Consider the following 21,151-nt stretch of genomic DNA (forward strand, 5'->3'; position numbering starts at 1 on the left):
TCACGGTGTATGGCCGGCAAGTTTTTAATCATTCATGTTAGTGGGAAAAAATCATTTCAACATCGTTTTGACTAGAAATGAAATGTGAAAGGAACCCATGAAAGTGTGCCAGTACAACTTCCTGTAATTAGATATCCATTTAAATGTAAGTAACTTCTGGATTTAAGACTTTTGTTACTGTACATCAGCTCATCAATATTTCCTGAAACATTCAGTCCTTATAAACATAACTTAGCACATAAGCACTAACTTAAAATCTTGAGCATCTGGGACAGGTAAAAATGTGTGATTAAGTAACTTATGGGAACATTCATGTGGTTTTATTGACACATAAGTTAAAATACTATCACTGTTTTAATAAAAACATACATGTAGAAGGGAAAACAAAATCCTAGGAAATAAACATTAAGAATTAGGCCATTTGATTTACTCCTATAATAATACAACATCAATATCTATTAGTATGTGATTTAAGTTAATTACTCAAAACTAGTTTGGTTGAATTTCTGTTTTTACATCAATATGTAAAACTTATTGGTATAGATTTTTCTATGCTAAAAATGCAATCTGGAAGGGAGGGAAGGCGGGAGGGGGGGAAGAAAAAAAGGGGGATTGTTTTTCTGGCAAAGGGATTCTTATGTTTCGTCCAAAATGTATCTTCAGGTCTACACATTTCCAGAGAGAAGGACCAAAATGAAGAAACAATTCCATAGCCTTACCTACTGATGGGATCAGAAATAAAATTGCTTGGGGATGGAGTGAGCAGAGAGAGAAAGAGTGCGAGACAGCTGCGTAGGACCCTTCCGAGTCTCTGGGGCAGCTGCTAACGCCCCATCTTTGTTCTCTTGGTTACCTTGCCAGTGGTGAACCCACAAAAATAAAACAACACAAAAAAGCCCTTAAAGGTCACCTGGGAGGGGAAGGGAATTGAGGAGAAGCGACAGAGTGTTCAGAGAGGGTGGGAGGCAGCCTCCCCCTTGAGGACCCATTTGGATTTGTAATCCTGTTGCGGCCACTACCCACCCCCAGCCCAGCACACACAGGCACCCCTTTTGAAAACATTATTCAGCCTTCCCTCTGGAGAAGGTCTTGGACTACTGAAAACAAGTCATAGTGAGGACGCTCAGTACATATTGGCTTCCTGACCTCCTCCTCCTGTCAAATATACGACCTGTTTTGCACAAAAGTTGAGTGACTGACCTGAGCGGCACACTGAAAGCGGAAGTCCAGCTGGTTGACTCCATTCCAGTGTTTGGACGGTATCCAATCCACCTGTCCTCTAGGTCTAGTGGTGTCTCTACAAGGTCAGCCAGGAGATGGCCCCCACATGAGCTGCTCTCTTGCGGAGCCCCAGCCACACCATGCCCCACTTGTGCACGGGTAGGTGAAAGTGGAATTGCAAGGAAAGAGGGCAGAAGACATTCTCCCAAGATGCAGAGATATTGCCCCATCAGATAACCCTCCTCCTTTTGCAACCCGGAATGCCGTATCCGGAAGTGTGGTACAACTCTTTGAAGAGGGGATTTCAGTTGTCACCAAGTGTGAATGAGAGGGATGAAAACACAACTGGCTTGGGTTGCCAAGTACAAACAGAGGTCAAGTACTTCTTTTCACGTGCTCTGTTAGCTAGACTGTGCCTGCCTGATGTAACAGTGTGAATAAATATTAGTCTTTACACACATATTCATGCCCACACACATTATTCCTCAAAATAGGCATCTTCATATAAGGATAGTTATATTTGTACAAAACAATGTGTTTGAAAGGTCTAGGCAATGTAGCAACGATTCCTAAATTATCTTTTTGTTTATTTAGTACGCAGTTCAAAAGGCTAATTAGTATTTTGCTTAAGTTGTAGGAAGAGGTTGCTGAGGTTGATATAAGACCCACAGCATCTAATCTTAGGCTAATAAAGTAGGTGGTTAGGATATGCCAGGCATGGTACTGTTTTCCATTTATTATCTCACTGAATGTTCACAACAACCCTGGGAAGTAGGTATTGTTATCTCCATTTTGAGAATGAAGAAACCAAGGTTGAGAGAAGGTACATAACTGGCCCTGGTCTAGTCAGTAGCTATTGGTAGAGCCAGCATACAAACCCAGGCCGAACTCTGAATCCTATACTTGGGGCTACACCAGTACTTGCTGGGAGGTGGGTAATGGGGTGACCGTGGACGGCTCCCTTCCAGAACCCACTATAGGGAACACGGCGAATGGCCACCTGCTGCACCTTTGCACTCACCATGGCTTCCTCGAGACCACAATTCACTGGGGCTCCTCTCAGCCCAGGTCTAGCATGGTGGGTACCAGAATTGGCCCATTCCCCTCAGAACTGGGAATCCTTTAGAAGTGGTGCTGCCTAATTCAGCAGCCACGAGCCACATGTGGGTAGTGTGACTAAGGAACTGACTGTTTACTTTCACTGCATTTTAATTAATCTACGTCTAAGTAGCCCGGAGTGGCTATTGTCTACGACTCTACTGGATAGCACAGACCCAGACCATTTCAGCCATCGCAGAAAGTTCTATTAAACTGCACTGCCCACAGGTCAGCTTCTGCTTAAACAGTTCATCAGGCTGAACTCTGCACAGAACCAAAAGGGACGTAAAAATGGTTTACCTTAGAGGCACTTCCCTTCGAGACAGTTGTCTCGGAAGAGCCAGCAGACACTAGGGAGGTGGTTAGAGGTGAAGGGCTCGGGTGGTTTATCAGAAAGGTGAGTGGAGAACAGGAGGCAGTGAGCAGGATCTCAGATGACTTTGACACACCCCACCTCCCTGGGGCTAGACCCTCAGCTAAGAGGAGAAATGGTGCCTCAGAAAGGGGTGAGTGCACACCTGGGTCAGCGTGGGGCTTAGTGGATTTTATGTGGGGACTGAGTGAGAAGGGAAACTAGAACCCAAATGAGGTCAGGTCTGGGAAGCACAAAGTTTCATGGAGTCGTACCAGGTAGATGGAGTTATTATTTTTTTCTTCATCAGTTTCTCCTACAGTCTTCTTTTTCCTTGACTGACTTTGATCTCCTTATAAAAAAATCTAATTCTCCCTTATTTTCTCTCACCCCCCAGTCACCAGAAAAAATATAACTGCAATAAATATTTGTTTATTGTTCTTCACACAGATTAATAGAACATTATATTTTTTTCTTTCTCAAGACTTGTGGACTGCTCTTTTAACATGTTATGGTGCTCAGGGAACATTCTTTCACAGGGTCCTGGAGACAATGGCAAAGGGAGGTTACATTTTACCTTCACCAGAGGTATTTTCCCAGGAAAATGTTGGCTAACATTAGCTTTCTCATATAAAATCAAAATAAAACACTTGTGAAAATCAAATGTACTTATTATATATATATATATATATATATATATATATATATATATATATATATATATACACAATTTCACTTACTGAAGAGCTACCATGTTTCCCCGAAAATAAGACCTAGCTGGACTATCAGCACTAATGCATCTTTTGGAGCAAAAATTAATATAAGACCCAGTCTTATTTTACTATACTATACTGTACTATAAAATATATAATATATAATATACACTGTGTCTTATATTAATATTTGAACCAAAAGACGCATTAGAGCTGATGGTCTGGCTAGGTCTTATTTTCGGGGAAATGGTATAATCAAAGCAAAGTTCTTTCCGTGAAACAATCAACTCTGGGAGCTACTTGCAGTTCCTGTCTGTTCTTTTCTTTACCAGTCATTAGCCTGATTTGGTACCTAAGACATAACACAAGAAAGGAAGATTCCTATTGACAGTTTGAAATTCTGTCGTCTCAATTACCAGGCATGGGCTTATTAACAGAGTCTAGGAATTCCTCCCCAGAACGTGTGGAATGAATACACTCATCTGAGAAGGCAACTGGGTATTCATATACAGCCTGAAATACAAACTTCAAAACACAGATGTTCTACCAAATTCTTACTTGCTCACTCCTAGCTAAATTCAATCTCTGGGCTTTAAAAAGATTTTCTACACTTTTAAGGACACAAAAAAATGACATTATACATTCACATCTGGCTCTGTCACCAGTTAGAGCATATTATAGACATTAGACATCTGGGTGAGGGTGGGGGGGACCTATTTGGCAGCTTCTGGCTACCATGACAATTCAAGCATACTGTCTCTCAAACACTTCAGTCACTGCTCAATCATGTACTTGTAATATCCCACAGTCCTTCCATTTTTATTCCCAAAGCCCAGAGTAGGTGCCATTTTAAAACACCCATCATCATGGTAAGCAACATGTATGCGTAGAAAGTGGTTCCTACGGGACAATTCTCTTGCTTCTGTCCTATGGCTAGGACACATCCTTTCTATTTGCAGTGATTCAGCTGAAGTGGTTTGCATTTTATGGCTTCTAGACATGCAAGGCCTCTATTTTTGAGTTACTCAAAAGATGGCTCTTAGTGAAACAGGCTTAATGAAGATGGTGAGAATTAGCCACCATTAGTTCTCCTACGAAGAAGGCTCCCTTCTGGATGTCCACAATGTGGTCCCTCCCACGTCAGTGTCCTAAATGACACAGAATATGGCCAATAGTAATTGCCGCCTCCATGTAGGAATGTTTTCTATTGATTGGAGGTACAACATAGTGTGGACACATCACTTTTCATTTAGTCTTCAAAACCATCTGTAAAGTTGGTATATTATTTAGATCTCACAGTTATGGAAACTAAACTATGGAGGAAGGAACGACACCATTCACTCAACAAATACTTAGCACGTGCCCACTCTGTGCTGGACACCAGGGAGGCAATGACGTAAAGCAGTAGAGCATGTCCCTGCCTTCGTGCTGCTGATCACCCACGGTCAAGACTACACATCTGCCCGACAGGAAACAAACAGCCGGTGAGAGACAAAGGCAGGACCAGAATCTAAGTCTGACCTCGAAACAAACGAAAACCTTAGGTCTGACTGTCTCCTAAACCCAAACCTGGGTGTCATCTTTGACTCACCTCTGCCTGTTGCACACCATGCATCCACTCGGTCAACAAATCATGCTGCCTCTAGCACAAAATGAACCCAGAATATGACCACATCTAACTGTCCTGGTCCCAATCACAACTCTCTCTCACCTGGATTATTACATCAGCTCCTAACTAATCTCCATGTTTCTGGCCCTTTCTCCATGTAGTCTAGTCTCACTGGAGGTTTTATTAAAATGTTAAGTCAGACTGTGTCACTCTTTTGCCCAAGACCCTTCGAAGTCTCCCATCTCACTTGGAGAAAAAATGAAGTCCTTAAACAATGTCCTGAGTCCTTCCCACATCTACTTCCTTGCTCACTCATCTACAGCCATGATGGCTTCACTGTCTTCCCTCAAACATGCCTGGCACCTCCTCACGTCACCATCGTGCCCTGGCTGTTCCCTTCACCTGGAACCTGCTTCCTAGACCTCTGCATGCTTGCTCCCTCACTTCCCTGGTTTTTACCCAGAAGGTACCATTTCAGCACGGCCTTCCCTGATCACCATATTTATGACTGCGACCCTCCTCTAACACCCCCACGCTCCCTCCCCTGCGTTATTACCCTCCACAGCACATAGTGCCACCTGACACGGTGCATATTCTACACACTTATTTTGTTTATTGGCTGCCTCTCCTAGCTCTCCCCAGCTCCAGACTGCTGATTGGGAAGGCCCCTCTCTTCCCAGCTCCCATTCAGTGACATCACACCAGTAGGCTGAAATCAGCCATGGTCAGCAAATGCTGAAAATTGGAGCTTTTCCCCCCAAGAGCCAAAATTACTAGCATAACAGTCTTCTCCTAAAAATATAATACCCTCCCCCACCCAAGAACATATGCTTGAGGAAGGAAGAGTTTTTGTCTGTGCTGCTCAATGCTTTTCCTATAAGACCTAGAGTGCTTGGCACATTCTAGAAGCTAAGTATTTATTGAATGACTCTTATACTTGAGCAGATTGAAAGAACGCCAGAACTCCAAATCTCTACTTTCAGAGCATCTATGCACACATTCTGTGGTTTAGAAAGCCAGGCCATTTCTCAAGCCTACTTCATTGGTTCATAAAGGGGGCTCCTCTCCACTGAAAGGAGGCAAATGGTAAATTGCAAAAAGCGTGACACAGCTGGTTTTATTTTTATTGTAACTTCTTAAAACAAATATTAAACTGCAGGTGATACAGCATGCTATGCATGAAGTTGTAGGAAAAGTTTTGGGGTCCTTTAAAATATACTGTGTAGAATGAGAAAGCACTTTTTTTTTAGGATTCAAGGAACAGTTTAACAGAAGCTCGGAAGGAAACACCAAGCTTATAAGGTCCTGTAGAGGTAAAATGCTGTTCTTACACAAAGACAGCTCTGGGGTAAGTAAAATGTTTCTATCAGAAAAAGAACATGGCCGAACCACTTAAGAGTGTTAATAGGGTCTTAACTAGATTTAAGTGAAAATATTAGCGTTTTAGTGAGCTTGTTGAATACCACGGAGGCAGGCATCATTCTGTTGGGAAGGTGTGCGCGTCTCTGACGAAGATGCTGGAACCAAAGCATTGGATTAAATCAGGCCAAGAGTATATTTTGTACTTACGGTATAAAGAGGTTCACGCTCCATAAATTACACTAATTTTCCTTGCATTGGAATTACCAATATACCCTAAATAACTCGTTTATAACTTCATAGCTTATTAGTAAAAAGTTCCTCACAATTTTTCTTATTGTCAGCCACAATCAGTGGTAGTAACCTAACACATTCTTGGCAGCAAAGCTACCAAAACTGGTTTGGCCACAAAGAGAAGGCTGGCCTAATGTGGATATGATGCTTTTACCACCCCCGCAACACATCAGACTAATTACTGTATAGGATCTGACCAATGATTCTCCGGGGCAGGTATAATACATTTTATAACTATGAAAAACGAAGCTCAAGGAGGAGACAGCTCACCCATCAGGACAAATATGGTCACGGAAATCGCAGAGCAGACTCAAGAACCTACTGCAATGAGCCGATTCAAGAGCCTACTGCAGTGCTGATTTTCTCGGAGGGAAATTGTGTCTCTTCACGGGTATGTGTTAGGCCGGGCTGGATAGGGGGTGCCCTGGCCAGGCCCCAGGTACAGACACCTTGGAAGGGCTCCAGGCCTCATCCCCGAGTTGCATCTGGCTAAGTCCCACCTTGAGTTCAGGGGGTTGCACGAGGCTAAGGGCTCCCGGCACCCAAGTCACTGAGCTGAGAATCATCTGGAAAAGCAGGCATAGGGGAGCCTCTGCCTGGAGTTGTAGAGAACAATTCCTTCCAGTGACTCCAAGTTTACAATATCTTCCTCTGTTCAATGTTCCAAAAAAAATGTCTCAGGAACTCATTCTCTTCATTACTAAAGGCACTGCGGTAATTGAATCCTTAATTCTAGACATAAAAACATCATCTTATTTTGAGGGCGAGCGGGGTAGGAGAACAGGTAAGGCAATGCACCACTTCCGGTTGAGTCCCCTAATAATAGGAATACTGGATTCGGAACAACATTCTTTTTGTCCCCAACCTTAAAATGATTTCTATTCTGTTCACTGTCACAAATATTGGACCTACTATGTAGAAAACATTGTGCTAGACGTCAGAGGATATGGAGATGAAGAAGAGATGCTTTCTTCCTTAAGGATCGTCATTCTAATGGAGAGATGGAAATCTTTCTAAAATACATTTCTCCTGAGTCTACCTTCTTTAAAAAAGGACACTGAATATTATACTTTTCCCTGGCGATTTCAGGTCATTGTATGAACACGAGCTGCTGTCCTGGCCACAACAACAGACACAGCTGTAGTTAGAAATGAATGTGACATGGGAACTAAGGATTACTGAGCACAGGGTTTGGCTAAGGGCTTTCTTTCTGCCTCCCTGAACTGGACAGATGGACAGATGGATGGATGGGCAGACAGATGGATAGATGAGCAGACAGATGGACAGAGAGACAGATATAAATACCCCTGATGTCAGTTCACTTTCTGGCCTTTTTCCATTCTTCCCATCCCCCATATGAGCTAAAGACCTCCCGTGTGACAGATGTGCTTTGAATGAGCACAGAACTGCCTGAGTCAGCACAGAGGACAGGTATGGGTTGGAACCCTCTCCTGTGGAGTCTCCAGAGCTGGCTGTGCTCTGACATCAGGGCCAGCTACCCACCGCCCTTTCATCACTCGACGTTCCCCACAGATCACACCACCCCTTCCTTCTCATCTCGGCCAGTGACTCTGCTGCTCACTCTCTTTGTTCTTCCCATGTTACAATACACATAAAATGTCTAGCATGGCGCAGTGACAGAGAAGGCCCTCAATACATGTGAGCGTCCGTTCATGCCTCTTCTCTCTACAGGCGGGTCTTGGATCTGCCACCTTCCCTGTCCCTGAGTCTTGCCTCTGATCTGGGTGACACGTACAGATACTGCTCCTCTTTGGGGTCAGCAAACCAACAAATCATACTGTTAGGTCTCTGAATGTTCGAGAGCTTGACTTAATGTTAGGTCTCTGAATGTCAGGTCTCAGAGACCTTGACTTACAGTCAGAGCCATGAGCGCGGGCCTGCCCCTGCAGACAGAGCCAAAATTGTGATAACAGAAAAAGCCACAAAACGGCTACTGGCTTGTAGGCAATCAACATTTTCTGTCAAACTCTGCTACCCTGTCAGCACAGCCCCTACAAAGCCCTCCTCACCCACCCTTTTGGGGCTGCAAGTCTTTAGACACGCAGCCCAGGCTGTAGCCATCTTTTGTTCAGCCCGATAAACTTTTGTCTCTTACAATAAAAACTTTCTTAACTTGCCTGAATGACCATGTGCGTGCCTTTACCGGCCGACCTATCGCATACAACATCCCTTTTTGTGTGTGCGTATCTGTGAAGATAATTTTCTTTCTTTCACCCTGCACAAGGCACTCATTATGTTTGTAATAACTCATTTGTGACTGAATAGTTTGGTAGCTTAAAAGTTCCTTATTGTTTTCATAAATTCTCTCCACCCAGTGGTTCTGATTTAATCAAATAGTCATGCTTTATTTATGTAAATAGTTTACATTTCAGTTATAATGAATAATTCTGGGCCTGGGTTACGTTATGGCAGAAATGAAATTCGAGCTTTCTAGAAGCAGTCTCAACACATTTGGATGCTGTTTCCTCTCACCTAATGACAAACCTGTGAGCAGATGAAAGTCTATGGTTCACATCTAAAAGGCGAAATGATTATACAGCATGATACATGCAGCATCTGATTATTTCTCCCCATCTAACTTCACACTTGCAACTGAAAAAAAAAAGTTCTTCTCTTATTTACAACATAAACCAGGTTATGGAATTCTTGTTTTTCAGTCTTGCAGGTTCTCATTAAAGCCAGCACACATATTGTACCTGCACTGAAAAGTGGTAACTTTTATTTACTTAGTGTGGCATAAAAATTAATGAAAGATGGGATCAACACAAACATTTAAAATGGCCGTTACAAGAAAAAAAACATTACTCCACTAGACTCCTGGGGACTTCATAAAATAATTGTTTCCATTTCCTGTTCATTCAGACAAAAGCCAGATAAATTAGTCTCCGGTTCCAAATATACCTTTACTAATAACATTGTCTCAGAAAATGACTTCCTATGACTCTCCCAGTTTTGAAATGTTGCACCTCTCATAACTACACGAAACTCCTGAGTTTCACTTTGACCTATTTCAGATATACGTGGCAGAGTCCCAAACGCTGGGAATTGCGAAGTGCCTATTCTTAGCACATAATATCGACCATCTGCCCTATCAGGATAGAGTCCAGATATTTCTCCAGTGTGATATTATATTATAAAGTCAAAATGCTCTTGGCATTTATGTAATGTTTTTGCAAAATTTTGCAGATAATAAATGGATTCTAGCTTTTCCAAAGTGGGACCCATCTAATCACATGCACATTAGTACTGTGTATTCAACTGTACATTTCTGTATTTCGTCTCTCTCTCTCTTCCCCCCATCCCCCCCCCCACACACCCTGCCACATTGAGATTGAATCATGTGAGATGTCCCAGAATGGCAAAAGGTTTGGTACCTAATCAGACTAGCGGATTTGAAGTATTTCCTCAACATTTATTAAGTGGAGTTAGGAAAATTTACTTTCTATTAAAAAAAGTGTGGATTTATTTATGGTTAGTTAATAGTTAGTGCATGCACTGAATAAAGATATCACTTTCACTTGCTTCAACCTCCTTCATTTTACAATTTTTTTTGTCGGTCATTATTGGACAATGTTACTCATATTCATGAGGGCAGAGGTCATTCACACAGATATAGTTACAAAATTACAGAATGAATTTCAAAATTTTTTTTCTTGTCTTTTTTTTTTTTTTTTTTTACTTCTGTGTTGTCAAAACATTTCCCACTTTTCTCTGGTTCTTTTTTCAGTTCAGTTTACTTTTATGATTTATCAAACTAGGCAAATTCTTATAAAGCATACTAACAACTTATAAATTTAGAGAATAAAAATAAATCACTCATTTCTAATAAAGAAATCTATTTAAAATACTACTCAGTATAAAAATTTCAACTGACAGTGAATTGCCAAATTCAGGTTATTCTAAACTAGGATGGTGGTGAGGCTTGTGGTAACACTGTGCAAAATGTTCAATAGAGATAGTTCAGCAACATCAACTTTTTTGGGTTATTGTTATGAAAATATTCAGTAGAAATAGTTCAACAATGTCAACAATTCTTGTTATCTTGCTCCCATCCTGTGAGGGGGTTGAAAGAAATTTTGTCTTGCCAATCAATTAAGCATTACCTGTGGAAACCTTTGTTAACAGGTGCCATGCTCCTCATTTATATCAATGATGTCCCATTGTCATGCAACGGTGCCCTGGGAAGCTGCTCTGTTTACCCGGACACACACATGCGTAGCTGGAGCCATCTGTTAGGCATCAAGAATTTTAATACTTCGAAGACCAATCCTTCAGTCTAAATGTTTAACTGTTAACTGCTAAACATACGCTAAAGGACTTGAACCAAGAAACTCACAAACATGACTCAGTTGCATCCCTGGGTCAGTCCTGTCCGGATGTCAGAATGCATCAGTCGTTCTGAATTTATTTACAGTGAGACAAACCAAGTCACAATCCCTGTGGTCGCAAAGCTCTCCTTAGATGATGAAGACCTATGGTGCTCCCCGAAGTATGGCTGACTCTCCAACCTTACTAAGAACGCAGGAGTTCCTCCTTATCCATGGGAGATACATGTCAATACCCCAGTGGATGCCTAAAGCCTCGAACCCTATACACACTACATTTTTTCCTATACATACATACACTTCATAGCTTCTCTTTGGCATACCCAAATTGCCAGCATCACTACTCTTATAATTTGGGGCCATTGTTAAGTAAATTAAAGGACACTTATAAACAAGCACTGTGATACTGTGACAGTAGACTGATAACCCAGAAGGCTACTAAGTGAAAGATGGGCAGGTGGCACATACAAGCGTGGATGCTCTGGACACGGGATGATCACGTCCCAGGTGGGACGGAGCTGGAGACCACGCGATTTCATCACACGACTCAGAACAGCGCCCAATTTAAAACTTATAAATCGTTTATTTCTGGAATTTTCCATTTAGTATTTTTGGACCACGATTGACCATGGGTAACTGAAACCGCGGGAAGCAAAACAGCAGATGAGGGGGGACTACTGTATATGTTTTTGACATTTTAAACAGCTTAAGTCAGTGATTTCGGCCACTTGGGAAAAACAAATGTTGCAGCCTGTAATTTAGGTTATTTCAACAGAGGCACTTCAATCTTAAATCATCATTTCTAATGCATTTTAGCATTGCTTCTTTTGGGAAGCCACTTCGCACACAGTGCTAGCAACCGCAGAATGTGACTTAACAACAATTACTCGTACAGTTTTCAAAACAAGGGAACCTCTCAGCAGTTGGGAGCTTTGCCCAGAAGCCTGGGCTTATCCCTGGCATGGTCACTTGCTCTCCTTCGCGAGTTCCAGCAATGTCACACTGCTTTCCCTCCTGCTGATACACTGGCCTGAAAAACAGATTCCCTAATGCTCTCCAAGATTCTGACATTACGTTCAGTCACCACTTTCTGTTCCTTTTTGCCAATTCTGCAGGTTTTTTTCCTCAGTCATTTATATCCAATCAATCACTGTCAATAGTCATTTTCATATATGAATGTTATTACTGTATTATTAAAGAATTCTTGGTAATTTGTTTTGTGGGCAGGTTGATGAGGGCTAACTGTAGGAAGGAAGCCAAAATAAAACAATTTCAACTACTCTGGAAGCTGACCTCTGCGAGGCAGTCCTAGGAAGGCTCATTTTAAATAAGATGGTGTGTGTTACGGCCAGGAAGAACAAACAAAGTATGTCTCACAGTAACCGGCACAATTATAGTGGCAGAAAATGTCAGAAATGAAAACACAGACGTACCCTGCATGGACTACACTCATATGCCTGTAAGTCACTAGTTTGAGAGAACCATGTGTGGGAGACAGGGGTCTTCTTGATGGCTAAGAAAGATCTGGAAGGCAACTGATTACCAATGACAAATAGTTCCAAATGGAGAGAAATAACATTTGATGACGCCCCATCTGTCATCAGCTATAAAGGACAGATTTTTTTTTTTAATGTATTCTTGCTAAAGGCTCAGGAATAGAATTATGGGTACTTTCCAAAAGAATGAAGAGAAAGCAGACTTTATGACTCCTGGAAAGTTTTTACTCAAGAATTCCCTTTAAGGTAGATTTAAAAGTTAATGTTTTTTTTCCTCAAGGGGAACTTGTTATCGAAAAATAATCTGGTAACCAATTAATTATCATAAATTATCCTCAGTATTTTTCTCAGCAAGACTTTCATGATATGATCCCCCAAACATATCAGTCACATCTGATCTGCGCCTTCCCCTACAGCCTGGTACTTTGTTCCATAAACATAATATGATACATTTCATCTTCCTGTCATCCGTCACTCTTTTACTCACCACATCAATATCATCAACACAGCTTACTTAATTAATGTATTGTTGCAAAGAAATATTAAGCCTTAATTTCGTAATAAATATTTCTGAGTGATAAAAACTACCCTTAAAGATATTTCTAAGTGACAATAAAAATTTATACAAGTTATTAACAATAAAATATATATTTTAGTGAATTTTGTTGTTCATTAAACCATATCCAAAAATTCATCATATCAACTACAGTCAAAGTTGGTTCTCAAAGCTCATCATATTCATTCCAGTCAAAAATAGATTCTCAGAAGTCCATAATGTTTATAAAGTTAAATATGGCTCAGCCTGCTAATGGGTACAAAGTTTCCTTTTTGGATGATGAAAATAATCTAAAATTAGACCGTGATAATGGTTATACAACTCTGTACATATGTTAAAAACCTTTGAATTATATACTTCAAATGGGTGAACTTTATGTTCTGCAAATTACACTACATTAAACTATTTTAAAAATGGATAAATCAATGAAACTAAGAATTGGTTTTTTGAAAAGATAAGAAAAAACGGACAAACCTTTAGCTAGACTAAGATAAGAAAGAGAAGAATCAAGTAAATAAAATTAGAAATGGAAGAGGAGACAATACAACTGATGCCATAGAACTAGAAAGAATTATAAGAGATTTCTATAAACAATTATATACCAACAATTTGGATAACCTAGAAGAAATAAATTTCTAGAAACATACAATTTAACAAGACTGATTCATGAAGAAATAGCAAATCTGAACAGACCTATAATGAGTAAGAAGATTAGATTAGTAACCAAAAAACTGAAAAAAAAAAAAAAAAAAAAAGGCTTCAATGGTGTAGTCTACCAAATATTTAAGTAAGAATCAATGCCAATCCTTCTTAACCTCTTCCAAGAAACCAAAGAAAGAACATTTCCAAATTCATTTGATGAGGACAGCATTACCCTGATAATAAAGCCAAAGATACTACAAAAAAAAAAAAAAAAAAGAAATTATACCAACAACTCTGATGAATCAAGATGTAAAAATCCTCAACAAATACTAGAAAACTGAATTCAACAGTACATTAAAATGATCCCATACCACGACCAAGTGGGATTTATCCTTGGGATGCAAGGATAGTACAACATATGAACTTCCATCAAAGTGATATACCACATTAATTGAATAAGGAATAAAAATCACATGATCATCCCAATAGATGCAACAAAAGCACCTGACAGAATTTAACACCTTTTCATGATTGAAAAAACAACCAACCAAACAAACCACTCAACAAACTAGGAATAGAAGCAAATTCACATAAAAAAGGCTATATATAAAAAGCCCTCAGCTAACATCATACTGAATTGTGAAAAACTGGAAAACTTTTCGTCTAAGATCAGGAACAAAATTACGATGCCAGTTCTATTCAACATATTGCTGGAAATACTAGCCCAAGAGTTCAGAAGAAATAAAAGCATTTAAATCAGAAAAAAAGAAGTAAAGTATCTTTGTTTACAGGTGACACAATCTTACATGTAGAAAATCCTAAATACTCTGCATATTTAAAAAAAAAAACAAAAACACAACAAACTATTAGAATAAGTGAATTCAGCAAAGTAGTGAATACCAAATCAACATTAAAAAAATCAGTTGTATTTCTATACACTAACAACACACAGCCTAAAAAGGAAATTAAGAAAACAATCCCATTTACAATAGCATCAAAAAGAATAAAATACTTAGGAACAAACTTAACCAAGGAGGTGGAAGACTTGTACATTAGGGAAAAAAAAATTGATGAAAGAAATGAAAGAAGACACAAATAAATGGAAAACATCATGTACAGGAAGAATCAGTACTGTTAATATGTCCATACTGCACAAAGCAATCTATAGGTTCAATACAACCCCTATCAAAATCCCAATGACATTTTTTACAGAAACAGAAAAAAATCTAAAATTTATATGTAACCACAAAGGACTGAAAACAACCTTGACAAAGAAAAACAAAGTTGGTTCTCACAGTTCCTGACTTCAAAACATATTACAAAGCTACAGTAATCAAAACAGTATGGTACTGGCATAAAGCCAGACATATAGACCAATGGAACAAATAGAGAGCCCAGAAATGATGTTTGGCAAGGGTACCAAGACTATGCAGTGGGGAAAGACCATTCTTTCTCTTCAACAAATGGTGCTGCAAAAACTGGAGGTCCACATGCAAAAGAATAAAACTGGACCCATAGCTTACACCATTTTTAAAAATTAGCTCAAAATAGATTAAAGACTTAATCATAAAACCTGAAACTATATATCTCAAAAGACTTCACTCTTCTTTATGGCTGAGTAATGCACCATTTGCAATAACATGGATGGACCTAGATGGTATCATGCTGAGTGAAATAACTCAGGCTGAGAAAGACAAATACCATATGATCTCACTTATATGGGAATCTAAAGAACAAAGTAAACAAACAAAACAGAAACAGACCAATAGATAAAGAGAACAAACTGAGGGTTGCCATATGGGAGGAGGGTTGGGTGAAAAAGGTGAAGGGATTAAAAGTACAAATTGGAAGTTACAAAATAGTCACAGGGATGTGAATCAAGTCAATAATACTGCAATAACTATATATATGGCATCAGATGAGGAGGTACTAGATTAATAGGAGGGATCACCTCACAAATTATATAAATGTCTAACCACTGTGCTACACACCTGTAAACCTGCAACTAATATAAAATAATATAAAATGTCAACTGTAATTGAAAAATAACAATAAATAAATTTAAAAACTCATAAAAGAAAACATAGGGGAAGACATTGTTCTGGGCAATGACTTTTGGATATGACACAAGCAGCACAGGAAACCAAAATGAAAACAGACAAGCAGAGCGACATCAGACTAAAAGGCTTCTGCCAAAGAAACAATCAACAGAGACAAGCAACCTACAGAATAGGGCAAAATATCTGCAACCATACATCTAATAAGGAGCTAATATCCAAAATATATTTAAAAATCCCTACAACTCAGTAGTAAAACACCAACAAAAACAAACGAAAAAATAACAAATTATTTGATTAAAAAATGGGCAAAGGACTTAAATACACATTTCTCCAAAAAACACATACAAATGGCCAACAGGTATAAGACAAGATACTTAACATCACTAATTATCAAAACATGTGAATCAAAATCACAATCAAGTGTCTCTTTAGGTGGCATTACTAAAAAAAGGGGGGAAAAAGCAGAAAATAACAAATATTGGCGAAGGTGTGGAGAAACTGGAACCCTTGTGTACTGTTGGTGGGAATGTAAAATGGCACAACTGCTGAGGAAAACAGTAAGGAGGCCCTTCAGAAAATTAAAAACAGAACTACCATAGGACCAAGCAATTCTACTTATGGAGATATATACAAGAGAATTGAAATCAGGATCTAAAAGTGGTATCTGTCCTCCCATGTTCATTGCAGCAGTATTCACAATAGTCAAAATGTAGGAACAAACTAAAAGTCCATCAATGGATGAATGAATAAAGAAAACGGCATACACACACACACAAGGTCTGACAATTGCAAACCTGTTGCAACACTGTTGCTAACCTTTTCTGATATCAGAGGGATTATTCATTATGAATTTGTATCAACTGGACGAACAGTTAACCAAGTTTATTGTTTGGAAGTGCTAAAAAGGCGCCGTGAAAAACTTAGACGAAAATGACTTGAAACTTTTGCCAACAATTCATGGCTCTGGCATCACGACAATGCACCAGCTCCCACAGCACTGTCTGTGAGGTTGTTTTTAGCCAGTAAACAAATAACTGTTTTGGCACACCCTCCCTACTCACCTGATCTGGCCCCCAATGACTTCTTTTTTTGCCTGAAGATAAAAGAAATATTGAAAGGAAGACATTTTGATGACATTCAGGACATCAAGGGTAATACGACGACAGCTCTGATGGCCATTCCAGAAAGAGTTCAAAATTGATTTGAAGGTTGGACTAGGTGCTGGCATCAGTGCATAGCTTCCCAAGGGGTGTACTTCGAAGGTGACCATAGTGATATTCAGCAATGAGGTATGGAGCACTTTTTCTAGGATGAGTTTGCAAACTTAATTGTCTGACCTCGTGTGTGTGTGTGTGTGTGTGTGTGTGTGTGTACACAACAGAATATTATTTGGCCATAAAGAAGGAAACCTTGACACATGATACAACGTGGATAAACCTTGGGGACATAATGCTAAGTGCCAGTCACAGAAAGACAAATACCGCACATGATTCCATTTATATGAGATATCTAGAGTAGTGAAACCCAAAGAAACAAGGTAGAATGGTGGTTGACAGAAGCTGGAGGGAAGGGGAAATAAGGAGTTTCAATGGGCACAGAGTTTCCATTTTGTAAGATGAATAAACCTTCTAGAAAGCCACTGTACAACATGTCTTGAGCCCTTAAAGATTTGTTAAGAAGTTAAGTATTATGGTATGTGTTTTTCACCACAATAAAAAACCATGGCTCAGCTCTCCTAGGGATGCAGGATACCACACGTAACAGTTGACCTGATAACAAGTGCTATTATTGCTGGAATAGTGGGATGAGAGAGCAGCATCTTTAGAGCCCCACTGCCTGCACTGCCCCACCAGGGACCTGAATCTAACTTCACAGCATGGAGAGAAACCCCACGAGACACTCCTTACCGTGGCACCAGGAACGTGAGATGCTGTCTGCAGTCGGCCACTGACAACAGCTCCCAGAAGACGTCACAGGTGGGGTGGGCTGCCTGCTGGAAGGCTTGTCACCACACACAGCATGCCCTAAACCCTGAAAGGGAAGCACCCACATCTGTGGGATCAGAGTTTAACAATTCAGTCTCTTTTTCTAAACTTCGAAATTCCCATAAGAACCTCACACTTACTGCCTCTGATGACAAGCGAAATCCAAAAACAGTCTGCTTGTCAATTTACTCATAAACATTTCCCCAAAGTAGGTTTGAGTGTAAGGTTATTTGCAGGAGTAAATAAATAAATAATATTAATTAAATGCAGGCTTGCTAAATCAATTACTTTCTTTAAAATCCAATTATGATACGTGTAGGGCCTTAAGACATCAGGAAGCTTAGCAGCCTTCCACGGTAAGGCTTAAATACATATTGTTTCTTTGTATTTTAATGAATCAGTGTCCATAAGATATCTTTAAATTGCATTAGCAAAAACTAGGTGTGCTATCATAACATAATAATATTAAGCTATAAATCCCCTCCAAAAAGGGGGAATGGGGCATAAGTAAACGAAGCTTCTGTGTAAACGTGAATTTTGCATGAAGTGAAGGAAACAAGTACCAGGTCCCCGCATGGCCATGGGCCCCTTCCAAGGATCAGCAACTAAACATTATACCCCAAATTGTCCTTTTTTTTTTTTTTTTTTTTCCTTAAAGACAACCTCAAAAGTCATACAACTTTAAAACTCCATAGAACCTGGAACCGTTCCTGGTCTGGTGGATTATAAAAACTATTTTTAAATTTGAAGTATACGTGACTTTTTATTTTCTTTCAATATATTAAAAAATGCTTAGAATTATATCAGTACCATTCAGTCTATAAATGAATAGAACTTAAACGATGACCTAGAAATAATTCTCATAAGAAAAACTCTTTGAAATGATAAGATTCATATTTTTCAAAATTATCATTTAACACCATTAAGCTTAACAAACATATGGTTTCTTCATATTTCTCTCTCTTCCCTTCCTCTTTTCCTCCCATTTTAACTTAAATACCTAATTAAGACCAGAGGGGTGGAGAGGAGTTACCTGGAGGAAATACACAAAGATGCTTTACAGGTGTTTTTGTTTACTCTGGTGTCATGCAGGGTGTCATTCGTGGTCTCTGGTCCCGCTCCCCACATAAGAACGCAGGATATGGTGAGGCCAAAAAGGAACACCCACGGAGCCATAGGTAGGGGAGTCATACCACTACGGTCTCACTGGAGGCTGGGTTCACTGGACGTGCGACCTGCTGTCTGTTTTGTCTGGAACCCACCGACGACTCTCTTTCACTCTCCTCCACTCTCCTCGGCTCTCCTTCGTAGCCGCAGCAGTTATATTAGTGGCTAATGGCTCAATGGCTACAGCTGACGGCCAACCAGCCCCAGCTGATGGCCATCTACTACCCGAGCCAGCACCCCTCCACGTGAGGCCGAGAGCCTGTAAACTACTTTCTGGGGCTCTGCCCCCACATCTGGTTTTACTATTTTCTTCAGATGTTGAAAAGTCATATCTACCTGTATTTTGTTTTGTTTTGTTTTTTAAAACTACAAAACAGAAAACACAACGAAAAAAACACACAAAAACCTGGATAAATTCTGATGACATTTTAGTGATTAGTGTTTCAAACTATTTAGATACAGATGTTTTCAATACTGTGATTTTGAGTGTGCATATGTGAGAGAGTGTGTGTGTGTTGGTGGGAGAGAAACAGACCTGGAAACTGCTGTTTTCTTCAGCAAACTACTCATACAACTTTGCACACAAATACAAGTGGCCGTGCATCTGGCCACAACATACTCCATGTGTACCATTAGCAGCTAAACTCCCACTGCCGGGCACTTCGCTTATGTCTGATTTTTCATTTTTATCAATAAAGCTACTACGAATATCCTTACAGTGCTCCCTTATATATTTTTCTCATGTTGTTCTTAGGATAAATTCCTTTAATGGAAATTGTGGGGACAGAGCCAGGAGTGCAGTTTCCAGGCTCTCAGCCTCACGTGGAAAGGTGCTGGCTCAGGTAGTAAATGGCGATCAACTGTGATTGCATGGCCATCAGCTGTGGCTAGTTGGCCATCAGCTGTAACCAGTGAGCCATTGGCCACTAATATAACTGCCGTGGCTACTGTCGTGCGGGGAGGCCTGAGAGGTCTCTGGTCCCGCTCCCCACATAAGAACGCAGGACATGGTGAGGCCAAAAAGGAACACCCATGGAGCCATAGATGGGGGAGTCATACCACTATATTCTCGCTGGTGGCTGGGTTGGAGAAAAAGGAAACAGGAGCCATACAATTCTCAACCCTCATTGCTCCGCTTGCAGGCTCACCCACCATCTTGCTAGCCCCCATTTTTTCTGTTAGCCTAGCCACAGCAGTTATATTAGTGGCCAATGGCTCACTGGTTACAGCTGACGGCCAACTAGCCACAGCTGATGGCCATGCAATCACAGTTGATGGCCATTTACTACCTGAGCCAGCACCTGTCTATGTGAGGCCGAGAGCCTGGAAACTGCTTTTTGGGGTTCTGTCCCCACAGCTACGCTAGCAGGAAAATGGGGGCTAGCAAGATGGTGGATGAGCTAGCAAGAGTGGATTGCAGCTAGCAAGTGGGGAGTCAGTCGGTTGGCAGAAAAGCAGACGGCAGGTCACACGTTCTGTGAATCCAGCCTCCAGTGAGACTATAGTGGTGTGACTCCCCTACCTATGGCTCCGTGGGTGTTCCTTTTTGGCCTCACCATGTCCTGCGTTCTTACGTGGGGAACGGGAACTGAGACCCCGCATGCCACCTCACTCGACAGAAACTATTGAACAAAATTTTGAAACAACTGACAACCTGCCCTTTGAAAACTTTTATCATTTGCAGTACGACCAAAACACAACTTCCTTTTCTTTTTTTTTTCATTTCAACTTCGTTTTTAAATAAATCTTTGGCAATAGAAGAGTCAAAAACTGTTGTTTGTATGCCTGTTTTTAAAACTGCTTTAGTAAAAAGTGCCTACAGAATAGTACATTGCTTTCTGCATTACCACAGAGCAGACACACACCTGTACCACCTGCACTTCCGCCCAAGATAAGGAACAGCAGCAGCGTCACAGAAGCATCGCCAGGTCCCTGCCAGTCACTTCTCCATCCTTCCTCTTGAAAACTAACCAGCATCCTAACATTTAACACCATAGGTTGGGTCTGTAAATAGCTTCTTTAGCTTAACGTTATGTCCACGGGATTTATCCACGCTGCTTCTTGTATCAGTAGTTTACTCATTTCTGTTGCCACGTAGTAATCAATTATACGAATCCTCTGCAATTTGTCTTGCCCCTGTCTTGTTTACAAGCCGTGTATCACTGCATAGAGTTTATATATTTGGGTACTGCTGTTTTGGTCATACTAACATTTTTTTCCTTTTTTTTTTTTTTTCATTTACGTGGTCTGACA

The 21,151-nt window shown here is 40.3% G+C and overlaps 1 protein-coding gene across 2 annotated transcripts in view; it reads right to left on the reverse strand.

Annotated features, from left to right (window-relative positions):
• Positions 1 to 17,783, reverse strand: part of ENOX1 (ecto-NOX disulfide-thiol exchanger 1) — a 366,236-nt gene extending 348,453 nt beyond the window's left edge. For both annotated transcript variants that reach the window (XM_088793020.1, XM_088793019.1), the window contains exon 1: positions 17,654 to 17,783. The gene's annotated coding sequence lies outside the window, so the exon portion shown is untranslated. The remainder of the gene's footprint in view (positions 1 to 17,653) is intronic.
• Positions 17,784 to 21,151: the final 3,368 nt, after the last annotated feature.

The sequence above is a fragment of the Rhinolophus sinicus genome, chromosome 16 (genome assembly GCF_057876585.1).
Source record: "Rhinolophus sinicus isolate RSI-liver-muscle chromosome 16, RSI-T2T, whole genome shotgun sequence".
In the NCBI taxonomy this organism is placed as follows: Eukaryota; Metazoa; Chordata; class Mammalia; order Chiroptera; family Rhinolophidae; genus Rhinolophus; species Rhinolophus sinicus.